This window comes from Ictidomys tridecemlineatus, unplaced genomic scaffold (genome assembly GCF_052094955.1).
Source record: "Ictidomys tridecemlineatus isolate mIctTri1 unplaced genomic scaffold, mIctTri1.hap1 Scaffold_58, whole genome shotgun sequence".
NCBI classification, from domain to species: Eukaryota; Metazoa; Chordata; class Mammalia; order Rodentia; family Sciuridae; genus Ictidomys; species Ictidomys tridecemlineatus.
Window position 1 is genome coordinate 114,533 of NW_027523917.1, and position 27,949 is coordinate 142,481.

Genomic DNA, 27,949 nt, shown 5'->3' on the forward strand with positions numbered 1-27,949 from the left:
AGGGGCTGGAGCAGGGCTCCGAGAGATCGCTCCCTTCCGTTTCCGCAGCAGGCCAGGCGGGCGGCGGGAAACTGGAGCTGAGGGAGGGAAGAGCTAGCCCCCGACCTGGGGAGGGGCCTGGGTGAAGAAACGGGGGCGGGCTCCGAGCAGCTCTAAAAATGGCGGGCGGCAGCTCTGCGAGTGGGACGCGCAGGCGCCAGTGTTCCTCCTTCCGCCCGCCGCGGGTGGCTCACGAACAGTCCACAGCGGCCTCATCCAGAGCTCTCCGCCACTCGCAATTGGCGGAGCTGGGCAAGCGCTCCATGTGGGGGCGGAGCCGCCACGCAGCGGCCACGTTTCCCGCCCCACTGGTGCGCGTGCTCGCAATCCCCTCAGGAAAGCGTTTGCGCGCGCCCCCCGCCGAGGCCCCAAGCTCGCGCCTCAGCTCCCTCCCCTTTCCAGGCAGGCCAGTCCCGTCAGCAAGGCAGTGAGCACCGCGGCCAGCAGAGGGCGGTCCGGACCCAAGTCTGCAGCGGCGCCATTGGCGTGTGGAAAATGCCACCAGATGGCGGGTTAGGATTGCAGCTCCGTTGAAGGCGCGGCCCCCGCTCCCGAACCCCCGGCGACCACCCCGTAACAACCCCCCCACATCGGGAATAACACACGGGAGACTTTTGGGGGGAAACTAGGTCGACGGCCGTCAGCGCCCGGATGGGCAGCTGAGGTGAGTGCGGGCGGCGGCGACGGCGGCGGGGGGCGGGAAAGAGGGGGAATGCGGCGGCAGCTTTGGCTTTTCTGGGTCTTTTAGTCTTTCAAATGAATTTTAGTACTGTCTCCTTACATTTAAACAGTGTTATTGGCATTTTAATGTTATTGAATCTGTAGATTGCTTTTGAAAATATGGTCATTTTAATAGTATTAATCTTTCCTAGGAGAATTAATACATAATCGGTGATATTTATTTTACTTCTGATGTAGTAATTGCAACATAGTTGTTTCCATCTTGTAAAGCCTTATTCATTTTCATTCTTTGGTGTTTTATAATTTTTATTGTTAGAGTTCTATCATCTCCTGAGTTAGATTTATTCTTGTTTATTTTTCAATTGAATGAAATGATTTTTTGATTTCTTTTTTGGCAGATTTATTATGGGGATATAGGAAAGCTACTGATTTTTTTGTGTTCATCTTGTATGCTACTTCTTTTGAGTGTTTTTTTTTTATCAGATCTACAAGACTTATGCTGGAGATTTTTGCATCCTCTTTGTATAGAATCAGGTCATCAGTCAGCAGAGATAATTTGACTACTACTTTTCCTATTTTTCTTTAGTTTTCTAATGTTGCCTGGTTGCTCTGGCTGGTATTTCAACAACTGTAATGAATAGGAGTGATCAGAATAAATAACCTTTCATTGTGTCTGATTTTAGAGGAAATGCTTTCAGTTTTTCTCTATTTAGTATGAGGTTGACTTTGGGTTTGTTGCATCTAGCCTTCATCATGTTGAGGTATGTTTTTCCTATCCCTGATTTCTCCTGTGTTTCTAACATGAATGAGTGCTGAATATTTTCAGATCCTTTATTTTTTTGTATCTATTGAGAGAATGTATTCTTAATTCTATTTATGGTATGAATTATATTTTTTACTTGTGTATATTAAACCAACCTTGCATCCCTGAGATTAATCCAGCTATTCATATGGTCTACTCTTGTTAATGTGTTTTTGAATGTGGTTTGCCAACATTTTATTAAGGATTTTTGTGTATATGTTGATTTAGTACATTGGTCTGTACTTTTCTTTCCTTGATGTGTTTTTGTTGTTGTTGTTTTTTGGTCTTTGTATCAGAGTAACACTGGTTTCATAAATGAGTTACAGATTGAGTCCTACCTTTCTATTTCTCAGAATAATTTGAGAAGATTGGTGTTAATGGTTCTTTTTTGGGGGGGGTATATGCACTTCTTTGTAGTAAATTTTGAAGGAGGTGTATGTGTTTTTTTATTTTTTTTAGTTGTTAGTGGCCCTTTTTATTTTTTTATTGATACATGCTAGGCAAGCTCTCTGCCACTGAGCCACAATTCCAGCCCTGGTGTTAATGCTTCTTAAAGGCCTGGTAAAACTGCCAAGAATCCATCTGGGGGGGCTGGGGATGTGGCTCAAGCGGTAGCGCGCTCGCCTGGCATGCGTGTGGCCCGGGTTCGATCCTCAGCACCACATACCAACAAAGATGTTGTGTCCGCCGAGAACTAAAAAATTAAAAAATAATAAATAAATAAATAAATATTAAAAAAAAAAGAATCCATCTGGTCTTGGGGTTGTCTTCCTTGGAAGGCCCCCCCTTTTTTTCTTTTTATTTGGTATTATGGATTAACTCAGGGGTACTCAACCACTAAGCCACATCCCCAGCCCTTTTTTGTATATATATTTTTAGAGACAGAATCTCACTGAGTTGCTTAGTACCTTGCCATTGCTGAGGCTGACTTTGAACTCACAATTCTCCTGTCTCAGCCTCCCAGGTCGCTGGGATTATAGACGTGTGCCACTGCGTCTGGCTTCTTAGAAAGCTTTTAATTAATGCTTCAGTCTCATTGCTTGCCATTGATCTGTTTAGATTTTCTATTTCCTCATGGCTTAATTTTGGCAGATGATATATCTAGAAATTCATTAATATCTTCTTGGTTTTCCTGTTTATTATAATATGAATTTTCAAAATAGTCTAATGATCATATGGATATCAAAAGTGTCTCTGTTGATATCTCCTTTGCCATCTCTAATTTTGTTGATTTGGGTCTTCTCTCTTTTTGATAGTTTGACTAGAGGTTTCTCAATCTTGCTTATCTTTTGAAAGAATCTGCTTTTGGTTTCATTGATTTGTTGAATTTTTTATTCTTAATTTCATTAATATTAGCTCTGATCTAAATTATTTTTTTCTACTGGCTTTAAAATTGTTAAAATGTTGGCAATGAATACTATAAGCTTCCTTCTTAATCCTGCCTTTATGGTATCCCAGAGATTTGGGTGTGTTGTATTGCTGTTCTAATTTGATTCTAGTATTTTTCTTTGTCTCATTTTTTCAATGATTCATTCTTTATTTAAGAGAGTATTGTTCAATCTCCATGTATTTATGTGGTATCTATATGTTTTCTGACTTCCATTTATTATGATATTATAAGTCATGAGATAAAATTGATTTTTTTTTATTTTAAGAGCACAAAGCAAGCTAAGACTTGCTTTGTGCTCTTAAAATAAGATCTGTTTTGGGAAAGATTCCATAAGTTGCTAAGAAGAAATTGTAGTCAGCTGATGTTGGTTGAAATATTCTACAGATGATTATTAGTTCCATTTGGCTTATCATATTATTTATGTCAGAAATGTATTTATTGATTATATGTCTGGAAAAATCTTGTTTTTGGAGGGGTGGGTTGGAATCAGCAAGTATTAATCATACTCTGTAAATTCATGAAGTATTTATTTCATGTAGAAAGGTGTATTTACATTTGAGGTAGAAATATTTGTAATTGTTATATTTTCTTGTTGGATTTTTTCCTTTAACAGTATGTGCTTGATTTTTTTGTGATTAAGTTTTGCCTAAATTTTTTTTGTCAGATATAGCATCTCCTTTTTTTTTTTGAGAGAGAGAGAGAGAGAGAGAGAGAGAGTGAGTGTGGGGGGGGGAGAATTTTTAATATTGATTTATTTTTTAGTTTTCGGTGGATACAACATCTTTGTTTGTATGTGGTGCTGAGGATCGAACCTGGGCCGCATGCATGCCAGGCAAGCGCGCTACCGCTTGAGCCACATCCCCAGCCCCTTGTTTTGTTTTTTTAAAGCTCCATTTGTAGAGAATATTCTTTTCTGTCCTTTAGCTTGCAGTTGGTGTATATCTTTGCCTATAATAAGATGAGTGCCTTGGAAATTTCATATGTTTGATGTGAGTTTTTTTGTTTGTTTGTTTTCATTTTTGTTGTATTCTCCTTGTAGTACTGGGGATGGAATCCAGGGCTTTGTGCATGCAAGGCAAGCACTCTACCATTGAGCCATGTCCCCAGCACTGAGTGTGATTTTTTTATTATTATTCAATGAGTCAGCTTTTAATTATAGAGTTTAGACTGTTTACATCAGAGTTACTATGGTAAGATATTTATTATTTCCAATTTTTTTATTTTGTTTTATAGTTTTAATTCATTATTGAATTTAATTTGCTTAATTGCTCTTCTGGAGAACTATACATTTGAAAGTTCTGGGGCTTGTTTATGATTTCTCTTTGTGTAGTATTTCTTTAAATAATTTCTGTAGTGTATGTTTAATGGTCATGGAATTTTTAAATTGTATCCTTATCATGAAAAGTTTTTGTTTTATCTTTGATTTTAAATGATAGATAATCTAATAACCTTTGTTGGCAGTTGTTTTCTCAGTATTTCATTCCACACTATCTTGTTTTTGGGGATCTCAGTTGAGAAATCTGAAGCAACTCTTACTGTTCTACTTGTGTCATCTGATGTTTTTCTTTTTTGTGTTTTAATAGTCTTTTGTTATTATCTGTATTAGACATTTTTTGTGTTTTAATAGTATTTTGTTATTATCTGTATTAGACATTTTGATTATGACATGGCTTCGAAAGATTAATTTTTTATCTTGGCTATTTAATGTTCTATATGCCACAATATGCGAATGTACATCTCATTTCTAAGGTTTGGAAAGTTTGGGGGTATTATTTCATTGCAAAGGTTCTTAATACCATTAAGCCTGTTTATCTCTGCTCTTTCTATCCCAGTGACTTCATTATGACTGTGAAGTTTTGTTTCTTAAATCTTGTTCCCAAGTTGTTATATATTTTCATCACGTTACTTTCCTTACCTTAGATATGTGTCTCTTAAATATTCCAGCTTAAACTCACTGTCAAGTTTCAAGGTTCTGTTTTCTCCATAGTCCAGTTTGTTGGTGATAATTTTCAAGTGATTTTTTTTAATTCAATTTCATTTTGTCTTTCATTTTCAGAAGTTCTGATTGGTGTGTCTTCAAACTCTATATTTCTTTAAGTGGTCATTCAATTCTTGTAATTGCTCTCTTAATTTTATTTCTTAATTAGTTTCCCACATCCTCTTTTACTCATTTATCACTTTAATAATCAATTTTTAAAAGCTTTTCTTTGGAATTTTATCCCCTTCTCTGGTTGTGTATCCTTTTTTGAACGGTAGTAAGTTTTGGGGGAAGACTATTTTCCTGTTTACTCATGTTTGCAGAGGTCTTGTATTTGCACATCTATTGAGATGAATTCTTTTTCCTCTCCTGTGGATAGCCTATGGAGTGTAGTTGTAGATTTTCTTGGTATCTCTAAGCTTCAACACATAAGCTCAGTGTAATTCAGTTGTTTCATCTGCCATTATCTTCCAGTTTGGTGCTGTAGAAATGCTAAATTAATTCATTCTTGTAGAGCTGCTATAATACTATGGGCTTTTTACATCCTTCTTTTTGGAGTCTTTCTCTTATATGTTGTAGGGGTAGGGGCCTGATGCTCTCTTTATTTGTTGGTACCTGGGATTTAGTCTTTGATTTGACATATTTGTCTACCCTATTCTATGTGTTAAAATATTGTTGAAGTTTAATTTGGATTGGTTTATGTATGGAGGAAGATGTACTGTCATGTTCCTGAATTGTGGGTGTATTTCAGTCTCAGAGTCTCTACTCTGTGAACCTGTAGTGTACTAGACATTTCCTAGCCCTTCTCAAAGGTAGGAGAAACAAGCAAAAGCAACAATCATAGTGATCAATATTCAAAATAAAGATAAGTGTACATTGTCTACTGTGGCATGTACACTTTTAATTATTGCAAAAAGAGGAAGGGCAAGGTTAGCATTTAATAACAGCAATAATAACCAATAACTATGAACCAGATCTTGCATCTCCCAGTATGAATAACTTGAGAACAATATGAATGATGAGGTAATAATTATATAAATTATTGTTAAAGACAGTATAATTATAATTCATTAAGAAGAAAGAAAATAGGGACAATGTAAACAAAAGTTTAAAATACTCAAAATTCAAATAGGGGTACAATAGGAGAGAAGAGATATCAACTGATGGCTGTAAAGGAGGAGGAATAAAAGGGAACTGAAAGAAATAAATAACAAGAAAAAGAGAGAATAAGCAAACTTGGCTGTTAAAGAGGGAAGAAAGGAGAGAAGGAATAATAAGGACCAGAACTAAAAGTCAAACCAAAACACACAAACAAAAAACTTTACTCCTCTACCGTCATAAAAAGGTGGAATAACCTATTTTGAGGGGGAAAAAAGTAGAAAAATTATAAAGGAAGAAGTGGAAAAGTGATAAAAATGAAGAGAAAAAAATAGGAAAGTGTGTATCTGTGTGTCCGTGAGTCATTCAACACAACTAGAACATACACTCCCAGAAGAACATGTACTTTGACACTCATGCTCAATTCAAAAAGGAGAAAAAAAGGAAGAAAAAGAATTCTGTTTCTTCACTAATTTAGTCTTTCTTCTTGTGTTGCCCTTCCCCTCCACAGTAGGCCAATGCCATGCCTTTTTGGCTGCATTCCACATGTGTTCTTTCCTATCCTTTGTTTAGAACATCTGAATTTCTGTTTCTTTGATTTTAGTATTAAGATTAGGTGAATTCCTTGTGTCACCCTCCTTGCTGGGAAGCAATGTTGTGCTGCTTGAATCCCCAGTCACAATATCTGGATACTACACCCTTCCTCTACTCTGTCATCTTTCACCTCTAATTAGTGATTGTGATTTTAAATGTCAATTTGATGTTAATATTACTTCCTCAGCCTTTTGGTAAGTTACCAAGTATTTATTGATTCACATTTTTTAAGGTATAGTTGGACACAATGCCTTTATTTTATTTACTTATTTTTATGTGGTGCTGAGGAACGAACCCAGGGCCTTGTACGTGTTAGGCAAGTATGCTCTATCTCTGAGCAATAACCCCACATGTTTTTAATAAACAGAATTTTATCTTAAATAAATAATGAATGTATATGATTTTTAAAAATAAAACAATATTTTGATCAACATCAACCCACTATCCTGCCCTCTTCACCTGTAGTCCTCCTGCTTAGAGGAATTCTTTTATTTCTTTAAACCATCCCCCAGTATTACATGATTATTTACTGCATTTTGGTGGGGGGCGGGTAGTGCTTGGAGCCCAGGACCTTATGTATGCTGGTACATACATACCCTAACTTACTCCTCCTTTTGACAACATCATGATAATATTTTTGGTGAACAAAAAGTATATCTAATTCTTTTGTAAAACATACGCAATATAGAGAGGGTAAGATTTTCCCCTACTTCAAAGTCAGTTGTTTGTGGCCATTGTTAATAAATTACTGGATATTCAATGATTTGGAACATGTCCTAAAAATATGTGAAATTTTGTGGAATATAAAGACAATAAATATACATCTATGGAGTATTGTGGAGGACAGACTCAAGTGTGCCTCCTTCTGAGCATCATCTACTGATACTCATCTTTTTGTGTTGTCCTCTTGAGTAGGTTAAAGCCTGTTACTTGCTTTTAAACAACCAACATAATATAGCAAAGATGATAGGGCAATTCTGATTAATAATGTTGTGAAAAATTTTTCTGCTAACCTACTTTCTCTAGGAATTCTCCTTGCTGGCTTGATAATGTGAAAATATTGGAGAAGTGTATATGACACAGAACCATGTATAATTTCTTGGCCCTTAGGGGCACTTCTTTAGCCATAAGTGGGCAGAATATCAGTGGCTTCGATTCTATAACAACTGAGAAATTAATTCTGCCTTTGACCTTAGCGAACTTATAAATTGATTCTTTCCCAGTTGAGCATCCAATTGAGAATGCAGAGAATGCAATGCAGCAAACAACTTTTTGTATCCCCACCCATGTCTCTGTCTCTGCATCTTTCTCTCCCCCTCCATACTGTGAGGTTTTTTTTTTTTTTAACTCATTCTAGATTTAAAAAAAAAAACCTGTATTGAGTGATTTCTCCTAATTGGAGTAAAAGGCCTGTGATGAGATTTTTTTTTCAGACAATGTTTTCTTTATCTGTAAGAAAACCCATGAGGTTTAATACAAGCTGTTTCAAAAAATGGCAGGAATTCTTACACAATTGAAGCTCTCTTCTATGACTGTCCTCTAGAAATGGAAACCTAAAGTATAATATTATAAATCAAAGAATATGTTCCCTGAGTGTTTCTCCCACCTTCTCTTCAAACTTCGACCACCAACACCATTATTTCAAAGTTACACAGTACAAGCCAGTCTCATCCAAAGTCCTAGCTACTCTGCAGTTTGAGGTGGAAGGATCTGCTGGAGCTCAGGACTTCAGGGCCAGCCCCAGTAGCAGAGGGTGAACTTACCATTTTACCATAAGAGTTGTCTGATCCTGTGATGAGATTTTGAAGTTTCCCCAAGGATGCAGTATTACTTCTAATTTATTTTCTCGGTAGGGAAAGGAATTTTCATTACATGTCCTTTAGCTATTCTTTCCATAATGACCCTTTTCCCATGGATCAGTAAAGCTGATGTGGGGATTCTGACATTTTCAAGTATGTCTTTTGCAACTATATATTCAGAACTGAGGAAATAACCACAGAATGTGTCTATGGTTTGGGGTTCAAGTTCATTGGATTTGAATTACAATTCCATCAATCATCCAGCTACTATAAGTCCATAATTTAAGCAGTTGATTACAATGGCATTTTGAATCTCCAGAAACTGTCAATTCAGACAGTGTCTCTTAATACATGAAAGGTCCTAATGTTTGCTTTTTAACAATGGATAGTACCTCTAATTAATGGCTATAAATTATTTGAGGGAAGGATTAGAGGAAGATATATGGCATGTAATTGCAGCTGTTGTGCTGGGGTCCTTCTTCAAAATGCCTGGTCTAAGTCATAGTAGAATCTGTGAATTGACCTAGGTCTGAAAACTATGAGAGGTTGTAACTCTTCACTGTTGTCTCCTAAGTCATGATTCTAGCTACTAGACCTAGAATTTCTCTTTTTATATAGTATATACAGTACTCTAGATTGCTCGCCTATTTTGTTACTAGGGGCATTGTTAATTATCTATTGTTGAAGATCTTTGTATAATGACATAATAATTGTGTGTGTGTGTGTGTGGTGTGTGTGTGTGTTGCCCTTTAGAGATTATATATCCACTTTGCTTTTGATGGTTAAGTATGGCCAGTTGGAATGTTTTCCATTGGAATTCCATTATCTCCATTGAAATCTAGAAACTCTTCTTAATGACCACATCTCATGTACATACCTGGCTTTTAAAAAAAAAAAGAAAAAAGAATAACCACAGAGCTTTATAAAGATGTATATGTATTTTCTTTCTTCACTAATAAGAGTTTTCATTGTTTTTGGTCCCTCTCATAGAGCATAGAGAGGAGTAGGAGCATAAATATGCAGTTTGTACATGATACATCAAATCCAGCATTCCTAATTCTCTAAATCATTGATCTGTGTCACTGCAGGGAAGCTCTGGCACCTCAACTGTTACATCCACTTCCAGTGCACCAACTAGAAAATATAGCCTTTACCAGCTACACGAACTACTGCGTTAAATCTGGAATTTTTAGTAAGCACATTAATATTAATGAATTTAGCATGATGTACTGTTATATTCTACCCTTTGTGGTCAGATACATTTAGAATCTACTCCCACATGTGTTCCTCAGTTATCTTCTGGGTTTGTAAAGTATTTATTTCTTCCTGGATTACCAATATATACTTTTCCTCTTAGAACACGCTGATTTGAACTCAATTATGGATCAAGTGTCAGCAAGAGCTGGATTACATCTGCTCATATAAACAGAATTTTCAAGCCAAGAAAGGCCCATCTTCTCAGACACTGGAAAGGAACTTTATTCCATTGGTGTGGGAGGCTCAAAATTACTTGGGAATGAGGGAGAGTTGTTTACAAAGGTTAGTTTCATCTGAGATGAAACAAAATTCTTTGTTCCATGTTTCAGGATCCCATTCTTTGCCAATTCAGGTCATAATTTTCTAGATGGGAGAATTTGGTGAGACTGAATCAATTACTCAATAAAAATTTTAGGAGTTGGGGATATAGTTCAGTGGCAGAGTCCTGAGTTTAGTCCTCAGCCCTAGGGGAAAATTTTTTTTCCAGCTTGATTTTTCAGCAGTTTTAAACCCCATAACTATAAAGGAGGAAAAGATTCTTCTAAGACAATCATGGAAGTTCTTTGGTTCTCAGATTGTGATTTAGGCTGAGATTTAAGGGACTTGAGCTTGTCATTTGCTCTCTGTAAATGCTGTAATGTACTTAGTGGGATCTATGTTATACTATTGCCCTAACACTTGTTATTACTGCCATAATATTCAGCTACACTAGCCACTAAGCTCCCAAGGTATGTGCTTGAGTGGGCACTTCATTACAACCAACCACAGATGACAACTTGGTTAACACTTTTTTGTGGTATGAGGGATTGAAATCAGGAGCACTGAACTACTGAGCCACATTCTCAGCCCTATTTTGTATTTTAGAGACAAGGTCTTACTGAATTGTTTAGCGCCTCACTTCTGCTGAGGAGATCCTCCTGTCTCATCCTCTGGAGCTACTGGGATTATAGGCATGCTCCATGGCACCTGGATTTGGTTAACTTTTGAAGTTACTGTTTCTCTACTAGCATTCTGTTTTCCCTAGCAAGAAGCATAGTCTTGTCTTTAACCCCAAGGGTATGACTCAGCTCCTCAAATCTTATTTCTACTGTTTTATATCCTGGAAATAATTATCAGTTTGAATTTAGTAAGGAGCCAGTCATTTGAGTTAATAAAACTTATTATAACTAATCACTAAGTTATAGAGGATTAACTTTATATATAAAAATAAAGATAATTCTAAAAGGCTTGAAGCACCTTTCTCAAGGAAAGTCAAACTTGAAAGGAGGAGCCTCAGCTCCTTCATGGTGAATTTCCAACTCTGTTGGGAAAAGATGAATTGCAGTTCCTTGGATGGTAGATTGCACTAGGTTGCCTTGGCAAAACTGGGTTGCATTTGTGGGCAATAGGGAACAACACTTGCAGTAGTACACTTGTTAAAAATAGTGGATAGTTGTAGAGAGATGGGATACTTGCTGCCATCATGAGACCTGGAACATACCAGTGACCATGTTCATGGGATATCAAACAGATAATCATCGGGGCTGAAGTTATACCTCAGTGGTAAAGCACTTGCATGCATGAGGCCCTGAGTTCAATCCTCAACACTATATAAAATAAAAAAAATAAAAGATATAGTGTCCATCTACTAATCTATCTATCTGTCTACCTACACACATTTTTTTAAAAGGATAATCATCAGTCTCAGGCTAGGCAGAAGGTCAGTGAAGGACTGTATACTTATGGCAGAAAACTGAGGTAGACCATTGTAGTATTTCCTTATATATACTCCTCCTGGATAGACCATGCAGCAAGAGCAAAAATAATAATAATAATAAAAACTCAGCATATCAGAACCAGGAAGAGAAGTTTCTTTCCTTTTCTACTATCCTCCCAAAATTATACTGATAAAATTTATATACTTCTTAATGTAAAGGGAAAATGTCCATTATAACAGAACTGATACTGAAGGATAATTTTGGAACTGAAAAACAGTAGATTGATAATAAATTCAGAGGCTTTCCTTATATGTCTAGGATTTCTTGGCTATTTGTTTAAAGGTATTGATTGCTGATTTGGTGATCCCTAAGAATAGTTTATAAACATTTTATCTGATTTATTTTTGGTCCTCAATGTTGTAAGGTTTTTACTTTTTCCTTGGAATTAATGAATTTTACCTGGGTATGTTTAGAGTGTATGATTTTCCAATTAATTCTGGCTGTAACTAGATGAATCTTGTATATGTTCAGATTCTTGTATATGTTCAGATTTAAATCTTTCATTGATCAGGGTATTCCTTTTAAAATGATTAATTTATTTTTCTTCCTTTGTTCTTTTTTTTCTAATTCTCAAATAGTTAGATCTGCTAAATGCATCTGCCAAATCTTTCACTCCTTTATTCATAAATTATTTGTATTTTTGTTTTATGTGTTGGCAATCCTCCACCCACTCACACAAGTTTCATGCCATTACATTTGTTCTTGGTGATTATTCTTTCATTTCAGGGCATATTTAAATTGGAAATTCTTTTTTTCTTAAACTTCTTTTTTTTTTAAGCTTCCAGTCATTGTTTTTTATGCTTTAATTTCCTCATCGGTTTCATATACAATTGATTTGCTTTTTCACTTCTTGATTACTGAGTCTTTTAGGCACATTATTTTGTTTTGATTCCTTAAGGAGTCATATTGTCAAATTACCAGGGCCTTTTAACTGACCCAAAAACATATGCAGTGAATGTTGCTGTAGTCTCTATTCCTGTATCATTCTAATCAATTCTGTTAATTGGTGCTTTCCCACCTAGTCTTAGGAGTGGGAAGCAGCTAATTCATCCTGTGACCCTGTGGTTTCTTTTGGGCTAAGAATTTGCAGTAGGTTTTAGTACCACACATCTCAGGAATTCTGCTATTCTAAAGAAGATTCAGCAATCTCTGAACATGCCACTTTTTAAAGAAATGTCAACAAGAAATTCTTGTCTTTCCCTGAACATTCTTGGCTGAGAAGAAATCTTCATTTTGTGCTGTTTCTCTTTTCTAGAGATCCTTGTAGAACCCATATCTTTGCTTGCATCCTCCTTGTTCATTGCAGTTACTTTGTTTTGAATGGGAATGTGATGAGAAGAGCATCAAAAATGGAAATTCAGGTTGTCATTTTGCCAAAATGCCTATGATGAGACCTGTGAGATAAATATTGTAAATATTTATTATTTACAATATTACAAACTGAAGAGAAACTATAAAACCTGACATCAATATTAAAATACCTTTCTCTGCCATTTTTATGTAAATGGCTATTAGACCACTTAGCTTTAATGTTACCATGTTAAATGAAAAAATAATTTGTTGATAATAGCTTGGTATTTCATAAAAATAATAGAAATGGGAAAAACTAAAATTAGTATCAAATGAAAGTGTGAAATATAGTGGTCATGGGGCTTTATTTATTTTTCTGGAAATTGGTGTGAAATGATATTATAAACTGATTGTAAGGTAAAATGAAAATACATCCTATCGTATGAAGGACCACACTATTCATCTAAGCTTAAAAACTAAGTAGTAATATAAAAGGACAACAGTAAGATCACTTTGGTCAGAAACGTCAGTAGTACAAATGAAAAGAAATAGCATTGTGTATAAGAGCAAATATCAGAAGAGCTACATTAAAATATTAAAAATATATTTAAAATAAGTGTAAAATAGTAAAAACAGACAAACTCAGACTTGCTTGTGTTCCCCTGTCCCACCCTTTGTGGTGCTGGGGATCAAATCCAGGGACTCTAACATGCTAGGCAAGATTGCTACCACTGAGTTGCATCCTAAACCCAAAACTCAGTCTTTGAAGAGCTATAAAAATAAAGAATGTTTTAGGGATATAGCTCAGTTGGTAGAGTGCTTGCCTCACATGCACAGAGCCATGGGTTCAATCCTCAGCACCACAAAAAAATAAATAAGTAAAATGAGAGTTATTTGTATGTTAAAAAAAGTTTTAACTTACACATCAAGATAAGCCTCAGGTAGTAATAAGATAAGTCTCATGAAGTAATAAAAAAATTCTCACTATGTAGAACTTATGCATTTACACACAAAAAAATGCTTGTGATTTGCAGGGGGGAAAATTTCATACATTTATTATACAATGATTCTCAGTTTAGAAGAGAATGGGAATGTTTTCTCTGATACAAGGCTGATTCATAGTGGGATAGGGAGGGGATGCATGGGAGGGATGAACTCTAGATAGGGCAGAGGGGTGGGAAGGGAAGGGACGGGGCATAGGGTTAGAAATGATGGTGGAATGAGATTGACATCATTATCCAAAGTATACATATGAAGATACAAAGGTTTGAATATACTTTGTATACAATTAGAGATGTGAAAAATTGTGCTCTATGTGTGTAATATGCATTTTAATGCATTCCACTCTCATATATAACAAATTAGAATGTTTTAAAAAAAGGATTACTGTGGTTAGGTCTGCTTCCCCGCTTCCGGCGCACCTGCCTCGAAACATGGTCTATTTGTACCCCAGAGTGACTTCTGTCTCCTAGGCTCAGGCAGTCCTCGAGCCTCAGCCTCCAAGTAGTTTGGACCATAGGTGTATGCCATCATTCCTGACCCAGATTAGAGTTTACATGTGACTGTATTTTCTTTGCCATCTGCTTGTCTTTCTACAAAGCAAATGAATCTATAATATAGGATACTAGTTCTCTGTGCCTTTGTGTGTTTAACCAACATTCTGTCAAATGCTACTGAAAAATATATTTACCTAACAGTTTAAGAATATCAACTTAGTACACTGCATAGATAACCAAATTGAATTGATCTCTAAGCCTTATGGAGAGATTAAAGGCAAGATTTAAAATTCATTTTTAACATTGACTATTTTGTACCATATATGTAATTTTTCTTCCTTGCTTTAATTTTTGTTGTTGTTGTTGTTGTTGTCTTCTCTTTATTTTCTTTCTTAATTTAAAAATGTTATTTTTTGAACTGCCTCATATTCCTTATGGAGAAAAACAGAATATTAATTTCTGCACTGTTCTCTAGTACATAAGAATCATGATTATAACAAATGTCATGATATTTGTCATTTATAATCTGTAATTTTGAGTCTTCTAATGGTCTTCTTGTTGAATATCTGTGGCTGAGCTCTCAGAGATTTTCTTTGTAGTAAAGTCTTATAATAAAACTCTTTATGTTGAATTGTGGATATGAAAACTATCAGTATCACAGCTTGAATTTTTCATACGTTTTTCTATTCTGGAGGTATGTATGTGAATTTGCTTTAAAATTAGTATCATACATTTCTCTTTTCACTTAATGTCACAAATAACCTTCATTATCATTAATGCTAACTGTAGATTCAGCTCATTTGTATTACTATTTACATTTCATCCTAATGTATGAATATATTAGTTTTATGAAACATTCTTTTATAAATATTTAAATTGATTAGCTTTTTTTTACTAAACAAAAATATCCATGCAGGAAGGAATAGTCTCTATGTGGTAGGAAGGCTGCCACAATTATTGGAAGTTGGACTGATTTTGGCAGAGATAACAAAAATATACCAAAATTTAATTTTTCTTCTTGGTAGTAGAGAATTTCTTCACTTCTCTAATATCCAAATATTTAATATGGCTACTGATGTTTTGTCAATGAAGTACACTTCAAATCTGAGTCACAAAAACTTACTATGAGATGCTTTTTTAAAAATGATTTTTATGTTCTGTCAACTGGATATTGATACTGAAGGCTACTTACTTAGGATTATAGAACCTTTGTCATATTAAGGTCCCAGAGTAATTGTGTGTTTGTGATTTATGATTTAGGTATTCTAAAGTTATAGGATTCTCTTTGAAGATCTAGGACTATCGTATCCAAAATGTTTTTTGAAATTATCCTGTGTACCTTTCCTACTCCACAAATAAGGGCAACCCATATTGGAATATTATTTTTCTTAAGGTGAAACCCTAGACCATTTATTTAGATCTTTTTAAATAAATGTGGAATTTGTAAAATATAAGTGTGTATATGTAAGTATGTATGTAGTACTGGATTTGATTGAGCCTTGTATATGATAGACAAGCACTGTACCAGTGAGACACATTTCCAGTCAAATTATAAGTAACTATTTAAAGGTCTGATGTTTCGTCTCCATAAGCACCACTTTAGCTGTATTTTCAAACTTAGATGTTTTTATTATCTTTAGTTTAAAAAATTTTCTAATTACCAAACATTTGGGGATATTTTGTTATCTACTTCTGACTTGAATCTGTTATGGCCAGAGAATATGTTCTTTGTTATTTCAGGCCCTTAAGTACTTAAAAGATTTGATCCATAACATGTTTTGGTGAATTCTATGTGTGTTAGAATTTATATTCTGTAATCATTGACATTATTTTTTATTCATGTCAATTTGGTCACATTTGTCTTATTCAAAACTATATACTTACTTTTTTGGTCTGTTTGCTTCTTTCTTCAGCTACTAAGAGATGTGTATTAAAAATCTCAGTATGATTATGAATTTGTCTATTCTTCTAGTTCAGTTTTTGTTGTATATGTTTTGAGACTTGTTATTTAGTGTATCCAAATTTAGCATTGTTATATCTTCCTAAAGAATTTATTATTATGGAATATTCCTCTTCATGTTTGATAATATTCCTTGTCTTTATTTCTGTTTAGTGTAGCCATATTCTTACAATTACTGTTTGCATGGTATATATTATTACCCTAATATTGAAAGCTACTTGTGCTCTTGTATTTAAGGAGTATCTCTTGTAAATATCACGTGGTTAGATATTTTTTCTCTTTTAAATAGCAGTGTTCTTTATAATGACAGTATTGATAAACTACTTAAATGAATATGTTATATTGGGCTCAAATTCAGGGCCTGGGAAGAGATATAATTGGACTCTAATAGTTCTCAGACTCTTAAAAAAGAGGAAATTTTTTAAGGGAGTGGTGCTGCTGTAAACACAGCCTAAAGAAGCAGAAAGTTGGTAAAAATCTTAATATAAGTGACTTCCAAGGAGTAATTATTGGATGTATGAGGCTAATATCATTTTTCCTTCTCTATAATTTACTTGTCTGCGTAATGGTTGGGTCTTGTTGACCAGTCTAAAGAAGAGTGTTTAGTCCATTTTCTTGGTTTTATTTATATTTTTTGTTGAGTGTTTTGTTTTAAAAGTTATTTTGCCTTTATTTGGAAGATTTATTTTGGGTAGATTCTGTATTAAAAAAAATCTATATGGACATATTTTTTTCTTTCTTTCAGTATTTTAACTAGATCGTTCCATTATCCATGAGCTTGCATTATTTTTTGGTGTGAAATATACCATCCTTCTTGTCAGTCGTTCCCACATATATATCCTCTGGCTCCTTTAAGATTTTTTTTCTTTTCCTGAAGATTTCCAGCAGTTTGATTATGAGGCATGTTTATGGTTTTCTATTCTTTTTCTCTCTTTAAACTTTTATCCCACACAAGGTCCTCTGTAACAGGCTGCATTATCTACCCACCTATGCCCATAGTAATACTTCTCATACATATATGTCTGTAGTTTCTGTCTACCAACGCTTCTTTATTGCTTTATATTCTCATGTTCTTTTGTCCCCACACTTTTCTGGTAGCTTTTATATTTAATTTAATTAATTAATTTGCAGTGCTGGGGATTGAACTCAGGGGTACCCCCATCCTTATTATTTTATTCTGAGACAGGGTCTTTCTGAGTTGCCCAGCGTGGCCTTAGACTTTCGATCCTTCTGCCTCAGCCTTCTGAATAGGTTGATTACAAAAGTGTGCCACTGTGCCTGGCTTCTGAGAGCTTTTAAATAGTATGATTTTTTTAAACTCCTAGATGAATAATCAATTATGTTAATATAATTTATTAATAAATTGATGTTTGCCTTCTAAAATTGAAGTACTTTCTGCATAATGTGTTCTGTATATCTGAAACTACTTCTGTACTTTGTTCTTTTATGTTACTTGTCTGTTATTTTCTGATTTATATTCAGTACCTTTGTAGTAAATTTTAGTACTTCTAATGCAATTTCCAGCACACAGGTTTTCTCAGAATGTTTTGAGCTCTTCATGTATAACTGGTGGGAATATAAATCAATACCGGGGAATGAAAAATTCTGTCACCATGTTCAGAATGCTTTCACAATGGTGGACCCACATAGAAATGTAGAAACAGATTCTTCCTCAGCCTTGTGCCACACTTTTTTAACAAGGTCTCACAAAGTTTTTTGCTTGGGTGCTAAATATTTAAAGTTTCTGCATTTACTCCCTGGTTCTCACCATTATCCTGAACTAGTGATGAGACCCAACTCTCAGCAGAGCTGAACTTTCAACAGATAACCGTACAATACTTTTTGATTTTTGCCCTCTCCTACCACCATAATATTTTTCTTAGTTTCTGTTCATTTTTAAAATAAAACCTCCCAAACACTGTGTGATAATATAGGAAGATAGGATTATGTACAAAAAAAAGTCTTCTCTTTTTACTTAGAAGAAATGAAAGTGATTCTTTTCAATAAAAGGTAATAAAAGAAGGTTAACCCAGCCAGAATGGACTACATTAAAAAGACTAAAAATACCTAGTATTGATTGGGACATGGAGCATCTGGAAATCTCCTATATTGTTCCTATTCTGTTGGTGGAAGTATAATTTACTATACTTGTTTCTGGGAAATTGCTTGTCATAGTCTGCTAACCCTTGACATGTATATTCTGTATACTAACAAGTCTACTGCTGATTATATAGAAAGTAGAAAAGAATGTGTATGTTCATCAAAAGATGTGTACATTTAAAACAGTTTGCTTGTAATTATCCTAATCTGAAAACAGCTTTATGTCCATTAACAGTAAAATGGATAATAAATTATTATCAATTTATAAAGTAAAACACTACTCAGCAATACAAAAAAGGAATTACTAATATGAAAAATAACATAATTGGATCTTACTAATATAACTTTGCTGAAAGGAAACACAAAAGATGAAACATATCAAACTAATTTTTGGTAATAACTGTCAGAATAATAATTACCCTTTGGATTAGAAATGATTACTTACAGGAAAGTATCAGGAAGGAACATGTTTCAATTCTGGAAATATTTTCTTTTTCTTGTTTATTACATAGCTGTATTGGTCAGTTTATTAAGGTGTAACTTAAGATTTATGCATTTTGCTGTGTACAAACATACTTCAGTGCACAAATAAAATTTTAAAAAATGTATTATGTTTTATATATTTATTCTGATTCCCATCCTCAACTCCCACCAAAGAATATCCCAAACAGTCTTGCTAACTAGAATGCCAACTAAAATCTCATTAATTTGCCTCAGAAGCTGAGAAGACAATACAGTTTTGAGATAAAACTGAACTTTTTGGTGGTGTTGTTTTTAAATTCAGAACATATTTATGTCATTTTTTTATATCCTGTAAATTTTTCAAACATTTTCCTTATTAGTGCTTGTACTTCTCTTGAATTTATTTTTGGCATTTTTAGTTGTGAACAAACCTCTCTTCCTTTTATGTTGTCTAGTTATTGTAATGCTCAAGCCTTTTTTTTTATCAATGGTCTTATCAAATTTTTCTATTTTATTAGTCTGTTGAATCACTGTAGCAGAGCCTTAAGTTTCTTATTTGTAGCAAAAGAGACTTGTTTATATTAGTGGTTTACTAATATTTGCGTTAACAAAAGGTTCAAACCTGTGTTGAATGGCTACAAGGGGTATCCTTGCTTTGTTGCTTGTTTAGTTGAAATGTCTTAAATATTTTAGTAACAAATGTATTTTAGTCTTTGTCTTTATTTTCTCTGAGTAGATTCCATCTTACTCTGGTTTTTGTAGAAGTATTTTTTATTGAGATTGACTTAATTTTATCAGACAGTTTTGAAATCTAAGAAGTGCAACCATTTAATTTTTTCATAAATTTGATTTCGAAATATTGAACCCTCCTTTTATTTCTGAAAAAATTCATTTTGTTACATATGTTCTGCACTCTTTAGTAGGTTTCCTGATACTCAGAAAACATTTATCTGTAAGGAGTGAAGTTGGCTTAATTTTGAGGTTGTTTTTATAATATAGTTTTTGAATAATTATATTTGCTTGACTTCAAGGGATTGGTAAAGTCGAGTTTGTTTGGTGTATTGTGAATGAGAACTAGTAATGTACATTTTATTGACCTTTTTAAAAAAGAGTTATCTTTGCTTTTATTTGGCTACAGAGAAGTAGTGTCAGATAAGTAGTTTTCTTATTCAAATAGACCCACAAATACAAACTTTTTGAAAATTTATTTGCTATGATATCAAAATTTTTTGAAGTTTTCATTTTTATATTTTTTTTCCACAGTCTGTGGTGGACGACTGGATTGAATCATATAAACAAGACAGGGACATCGCACTTCTGGATTTAATCAACTTTTTTATCCAGTGTTCAGGATGTCGAGGTACAGAATATTAAAATAAACGATGTACATTGAGCCTGTCAGCCCAGCAGGGTGACTTTTTACTTCACCTGCACTACTCAAATATAATTCATTCTAGAATTATGTACTAATTTTTTTCTGATAGAGAAAATAATTGGTAAATTATTTAAGGATATTCATTTTTGTTCTAGTTCCATTTTGCTCCTATAAAATAATGCGTTTCTGAATTTTTTTGAAACTTTAGGGAGGAAATATGAATTTTATGCAATACCTTTTTGAATTGAATTTTTAGATCATAACATTTTCTTGTTTTTACTCATTTTTGTACATAAGCTTCATGTTAGAAAGTGTGGTAGTTGCTAACATTCACAATTTTGTGCATTTGCAAAATCCATAAAACAATTTAATTAAAGTGATATTTTTATCATTTTAACAGGTATTTACTAGATATTTTTCTCATGTAGAATAGTTATAGCTTAGATTAAAAGAGTCTAATATTTAAAGGTGTCTTTATTCTAAGGAATAATAAAGGAAATATATGACTAGTTCAGTGAAGTGTTACGATTATAAAAACCAGATATTATTTAATGACTGTTTAGATATGTCAAACCTTGTGCTTTTCTAAACTACATTAGTTGATTTAATCTGTGTTAACAGTCTTATCAGGTAGTTGTGATTCTTATTTTATAGATCAGAATCTGAGATTAAAGGTGTTAGGTAAGTTTATCTGGATTCATACAGTTAGGGCCAAAATCAAGACTCAAGAGTCAGGAAGTTTCATTTATTGTCTATATCCCTAACCCAAAAGATCATGAGAATAATAGGGATGAGCTTCTGATCCAGCTGGGCTGTACCTGTATATATTAATGTGGGAAGATGGTAAAACAACAAAATAATACATCCTAGAGGAAGCAGACCCTGAAATGAATATAAGGATGTTTGAAGAGAACAGCAAAAAGTAGCAGTGTACAAAAAGACAAGAAGCCACAATTGACTCCAGGACAGAATTCAATGGCTGAACCTTAGAGTTTAGAGACTGGCAGGGAGTAGGTAGAGATTAGGCTATTTAAAACTAAGAAAGTTTGTTCATTTTACTCTGGTAAAATTGGTGGAGCAACCACTGATAATATGTTTTTCATATATTATCTCTTGCACTCCAAGAGTTCTGGGTTTTTACTTTAAAAATAGTAAGTAGTCTTTAAAATTTTACTCCTGCAATGTATTCCCATGGCTCTTAAAATAATTTTTAAGTTATATAATAAAAAGTCTTTACACTTTTTGTCTTCTCATTTATCTCTGCATAATAGATGGCTCCTGTCTAAATTATTATATGTCCTCCAATCTATTTTTCTTTCTAGCCTTCTAATTTCCACACTTATAGGTTGAAATGCATACAATTTCTTCTAAATACCTATAACACAAAACATATTAGTGTATAGAGCTTTCATGCCCCCTCTTTTTTTAGGGAAAAAATATATTTATTTTTTGTTATTTTATTTTTTTTTGTTATTTTAAACAGTACTATATTTCTCAAAATTTTCAGCTTAATGATTTAAAAATGGTATCAGTGTGATTTTTTAAAATATGATGTGAAATTTATATGACAGCCATTTTTAAAAATTGATTTTTTAAAAAAATAAATGATAGTGGAATGCATTACAATTCTTATTACACATATACAGCACAATTTTTCATATCTCTGGTTGTATATAAAGTATGTTGACACCAATTTGTATCTTCATACATGTACTTTGGATAATGAGTCCATCACATTCCACCAACCTTGCTAACCCCCTGCCCTCTCCTTTTCCCTCCCACCCCTTTGCCCTATCTAGAGTTTGTCTATTTCTCTCATGCTCCCCCTCCCTACCCCACTATGAATCAGCTTCCTTATATAAGAGAAAACATTAGGCATTTGTTCTTTTGGGATTGGCTATATAATAGCCATTTTAAAGTATACAGTTTATATCGTGCAGCTGTCTTAGTGTGGGTGGCTTTAACATCATGAAAGATTGGTTATCTTATAAAAAGCAAAAATTTATTTTTGGAAGTTTAGGATAAGAGTGCCAGTATGGTCTGGTCCTTGTTTGGTTTCCCTTCCAGGCTGTAAATTACTGATTTCATGTTGTATCCATGATAAAAAGAGGGTGAAAGAACTATGCAGGGTACCTTATAATGTCACTAACTCTCATAACCTAATTATTTCCTTCGTCCCTGTCTCCTAATACCAGTGCACTGGGACTTAAGATTTCAGCCTAAGAATTTTGGGAGGACACATAAAGATGTTTCGTACTTACCGTATATTTTTGAGGATTAGATAAATTGTAGCCTGTATCAGTAGTTCATTTTTCTTTCATGATTGATTAATACTCCATGTTATATATGAATTTCACAAATTGTTTACCAATTCATCTGTCTTTAGATATTCAGGTTCTTTCTACTATCTTTGCTATTGTGATTACTGAAAGAGAAAGCATTCATGAACAGGTCTTTGTGGTATAACTACACACTGGGCTTTTGTGGCACTTTAAACAAATAAAATGGGGAATATCTGTGCTAACATGCATTAATAAATTTTTAAGGGCAAAGTGCAAAAGAAAATCTGAAGTATACATCCTTTTTTTCCTAAGAAGAGAGAAATTTAGATATACACATGTATATGCTTATATGACTGAAAAGAAATATAAAAAGAATAAACCAGAGATCAATGAGATTGGTTACAAATAGGGAGGGATTGTGGGGGAGGGGGAAGAAAGGGAGGGAGAGTGAGAATGAGAATTAGCTGGAAAAATATAGAGGGAATTGGGGTGGGGATGGATACTTAATTTGAAAATACCTTTTTTTTTTTTTGGTACTAAAGACTGAACCCAGAAGTGATTTGCCACTAAGCCACATCCCAAGCCCTTTTGTTATTTTATTTTGAGACAGGGTCTTGCTAAGTTGCGTAGGGTCTCAGCCTCCTGAACCACAGGAATTATAGGCATGCACCACCATGCCTGGTTGAAAATGCTTTTTGAATAGTCCTTAACTTTGAATGCTATCTCAAAATTTCACACACTCAACAAAAATAAAATGGAAATCAAGAAAGATGAAGGTGTAAGTTCTAAAATTGAATGCAAACGAAACAAATTAATCATATCATTCCATACAGTAATTAAACTGTACTAAAAAGAGAACTGAAAACTTCTATATAATAGGCACAGTATAGTGAAGGTCAACAAAGGACAAATGAACTATATTTCTAATATGTTGAGGTAAGATTTGTATCATACATACAGACCTTTTTGTTATAAATTAAATTTCTAAAATGCAGGTTCAAGTTTTATTGTATCAGTTATTCCCCCTAAAGCTGCATAAGATCAAATGACTAATCTATGTTTACATAACTTGTCTTGATGGAATAGGGACTATTTAACAAGGGGACTATTTATCAATAAGGACTATTTAGGAAAGGGAAGAGTTTGGGAGAAAGGGTAGAAGGGAGGATTGGATATGATCAACACATGATATAAATACATGTATGGAAATATCACAATGAAACCTGTTAGTTTGTACAATTAATATGTTAATAAATAAAATTGGCTTGAAATAGGAAGAGAGTAAGGGTATCGAGAGGCTTTTTTTTTTTTAACCATTAGTTACAGACTAGAAGGATACCACAACCAATGACAAGGCAAATGGAACATCTTACCATGACTGAAGAACATGGGCAGTATTGTTTTCTCATCTTGGATCTTGAACCCTAGGATACAGTATTGGTTTCCAACTTTAGCTATCTTAGATTGCATCAGCACCACTGATTGCCTCCCTAACTGCCCATTTATCTTTAGTCTTTTCACAAAAGTCTCTTCATTTGAACCATTTAGAAAGAATTCTATTTACTGTGGGAGCCCTCCATCAAAATGGGCCAACTAACTCAATAAAAGATATATTTAGTATTAATGAATAGGGAATGATGACAAAGGAAAAGTTTAAAACTGTTAATCTTGTGTTGTAGTCTTAAGTTGTATAACTTTATAAATGTTTATAGAAATAAATTTATGAGGGGGCTGGGGATGTGGCTCAAGCGGTAGCGCGCTCGTCTGGCATGCGTGCGGCCCGGGTTCGATCCTCAGCACCACATACCAACAAAGATGTTGTGTCTGCCGAGAGCTAAAAAATAAATATTAAAAATTCTCTCTCTCTCTCCTCTCTCACTCTCTCCTCTCTCACTCTCTCTTTAAAAAAAAAAAAGAAATAAATTTATGAGGAAGCTAAAAGGGCTTTTCATAGAACTATAGGGATAGATTAATAGAATTATGCTTGCCTAAATGAATGTGTTAGCCATGTTCAAAAGTATTATACTTTATTAAATACATAATATTGATGAATATATGCATACATTCTGGTTTACACCAATACATAACATTTCAAAGTGTTTATGTGGGGTAATGATAAATATTTTTCATTGACAAATGTCTTTTTATATAAAGTATATGTTTGAGAATTGATGATTAGAAATAACCTTTCTTATTTGGTTATCACAACTAATATTTCTGTTTTGTAGTACTTATATTGACTTCCAAATGCTCCTTAGGAGTGCAGGATTGCCAGAGAATTAAACCTAGGAGCAGTTAGTCAGTTCCTTGAACTTTCCTAATTTGTGAGCCCATTAGTGTCACAGGAATTTTTTTGTGGCACCTCTAGGCCAAAAGAAATACAATGGTTCCTTTTATAAAATAGTTATATCCAAACTAGTTATTTATGTCCTCACAATTTAATAGCTGCTGTTAAGAAAAGTGATATGTATATAATTGAGATAAAATAAAAATTATGTTACTCTTAGATAACCATAATTAATAATGTATGTGTGTACCTATTGGACACCCAATCTTTGGATTCACCCTCAATTTTGCTTCCATATTGGTTTTCTGGCAGTACTTATGAAAACTAAGATTCCTAAACATAGGATATTTTCAGAAGGAACTTAATTAGGTTCTAGTTAATGAGAGTAGTAATGGGCTACATAAAACACTTCTAATTCTGATTTTTCCCCTTATTTTATGTCCCTACTGAAATACTATGATTTATTGTCTTCTCCCAAGTAAATAAATGGCACTGGTATCCTTATCTGTGTGTGTGTATATATGTGCCTGTGGCTTAGAAACTAACAAGTGTATATTTAATGGGTTCATTATGTATTAATCAGTATTCTCTTTTGAATTTAATGAATCCTTATCTCTAAACATGTACAAGTACATTATCATTTTTCTTAAGTTTCTTTAAGTTGTGACATTTTATACATACAGAAGATATATAGAATATGTAAGTATAGGTTTTATAATTTAATATATTATGAATTCCAGTGTTACCAGTACTCCAGTCAAAGAAAAGAATATTGCCAGGACTTCACAAGAACCTTCCTTTCTGTGTTGTATGACCCTCCCCATCACAACTGTTTCCATTTCCCACAGAGATAAGTGTTACCTTGATTTTATGAGAACTATTTCTTGGCTTTTCTTTATAGCTTTATAATTAGTAGTTATGTCCTTAAATAAAATAGTTTTGCCTGCTCTCCTTATTTGGATAGTTAACTATACCTACTCTTTGTGTTACTTTTATGTTTCCTGTACTGTAGTTATTTATGTACAATAATATGATAAAGACAATTCTTTGTTGTTTTGGTTTCTCCTGTGTATCATAGAACATTTAGCAATATCTTTTACCTGTAACTCTTAGTTACCAATAACACATTTCTCTCTTTCTTCTCTCCCTGAGTTATGACAATCAAAAATGTCTGTAGAGGTTGCTAAATGCCCCTGGAGAGGCAAATTGCCCTATTTTGAGAGCTTCTATAAAATATCAGTTTTATAAGCATACCAGTTTATTTATACTTCTACCCTTGAAAGAAATTAAATTGTTTCTAGCTTGTAGGTAATATAAACAATATTACTATAAACTATCTTTTATACATGTTAGTTAGTATCCCTGTACAAAATGGTGTGATTTATATACCATGGAGTCAAAGTTCTTGCTGGGCTTGAAAATATAATGGCCATACTTTGTTGAAATGGTTGTAGTTAATTTTAATGCTCTAACTAGTCAATGTCACTGAAATCAGATGGCTTCATATCTTTGCTCAAACATAGTATTGACAATATTTTTAGATTTGTCTTGTGAGGTAGCTTCCAAAGTCTCATGTTATGTTTTTCATTTTTATTTCCTCTCCTGCTTTTGAGATTGTGTACTGTTTCATATATCAGTTGATTATTTTACTCTTGCAATATTGGTCGTTTTTTTTAATTGATTTGTAAGATTTTTCTGATAAAACCAGTCTCTTGATGAAAAAAAATATATATATATCTATACACATATACTCACATGCATATGCTGTCCTTTCCCACCTTGCAGTAGGTTCTTTTTTTCTCCTCATTCTCATAATTTGATATATTATTATTTGAGGGAAGTGGTTTCTATCTGTTTTGTTCTCTGTTATATCTCTAGCACCTATAAATATTTGTTGAAAGAATGAATGAGCCTAAGTTCTTAATTTTAAAATGTAATGAAATTTGTTAGTCTTCTCTTTTATGTGCATTTTGTGTTTTATGTGGGAAATTCTTGTTGTTGTTTTTTCCCCCTTTTCCCTTCATCTTTTTGTAGTACTAGAGATTGAGTCCAAGGGCATTCTACCACTTTTATGTCCCTAGTTCTTTTTTCAGTGTTTTTTATATGATAATGTCACTAAGTTGTCGAGGAATAGTATTGAACTTATGATGTTCCTGCCTCAGCTTCTCAGGTTGCTAAGTGTATAGGTATGGGACCCCACATTTAACTTATTTAAGAAATTCTTTACATGATAGTCAAGAAAATATTCTCCTGGTTTTTAAATAAAAACTTCTAGTTTATATAAAGTTTATTTATATTCAGTTTAACCTTGGAAATTTAGGTTTTTACTCCATCTGGAGTTGTAGATTTTTTAAGTGTGAAAAGTCCCCTAGTTTTTTTACTATTTGTACAATGGAACCATTAGCATATGCAAAGTATTTGCTTACAGGAAAGTCTTCTGGATTCTGTATTCTAATAATTAATTTGTTACTTTAAAAAAATCCCTTGACTAGAAAATTCTTGGTGTGCATGTGAGATTGTGTGTTTTGTAATTAGTTCTACCAATAAACTTGGTAAAACTAATTAGAAAACTTGTTAGAATCTGTGTATCAGAGTTTCTCAACTGGGATAGACACTATTGACATTTGGGGCTGGATTATTCTTTTTTGTGGAGCATTTCTCCATCATAGGCTCTACCCACTGAATGACAGTGGAAAGTCTCCTGTACCATCATTGTTCATGTCAAAGTAGTTCACAGGTGGAAGTGCAAAGATTAATGGTACTTTTATACATCCGTGGTTGATATATTTACATTTTTATGAAATCAGATCTTATAATTCACAGTCATTTTATTTCTCCATTTAGGTTTTTTTTTCACTATGTTAGAGGGTTTTTTTGGGGGGGTTGTACATCTGTAATTAAATTTATTTTTGGATTTTGACCATTTAAAAGCATTCATTATTAATAGAACCTTTTTTTTTGTCAAAAGACTTAATTTTTAGAGCAGTTTTAGGCTTATATAAAAAATAAGCAGAAAATATAGATAGTTCTCATTTATCCTCCTTCTACCTCCATTTCCTGTTTTAAGATCTATCAATTACTGTGGTAATTGATGAAATCATATCAATACATTATAATCAGCTGAAGTCCATGGTTTACATTAGAGTTTACTCTGTGATGTAATATTCTGAGTTTTCACAAATTCATGATAATCTATATACTGTTACAGTATCATATAGGATAGTCTCACTGACCATAAAATCCCCTATTGTTTTACAGCTCTCTTCTCATTCCCCCATAAAATTTTTAAATTTATCATGAAG

General features: G+C 33.7%; 1 long non-coding RNA gene across 7 annotated transcripts in view; it reads left to right on the forward strand.

The window, feature by feature from the left end:
* The first annotated feature begins 265 nt into the window (after positions 1–265).
* Positions 266–27,949, forward strand: part of LOC120892608 (uncharacterized) — a 162,162-nt gene continuing 134,478 nt past the window's right edge. For 2 of the 7 annotated variants that reach the window (XR_013433603.1, XR_013433607.1), the window contains exons 1-2: positions 266–703; positions 19,967–20,063. This is a non-coding gene — a long non-coding RNA (uncharacterized LOC120892608). The remainder of the gene's footprint in view (positions 704–19,966; positions 20,064–27,949) is intronic. The other 5 variants (XR_013433608.1, XR_013433605.1, XR_013433609.1 and 2 more) reach the window with 4 other exon arrangements.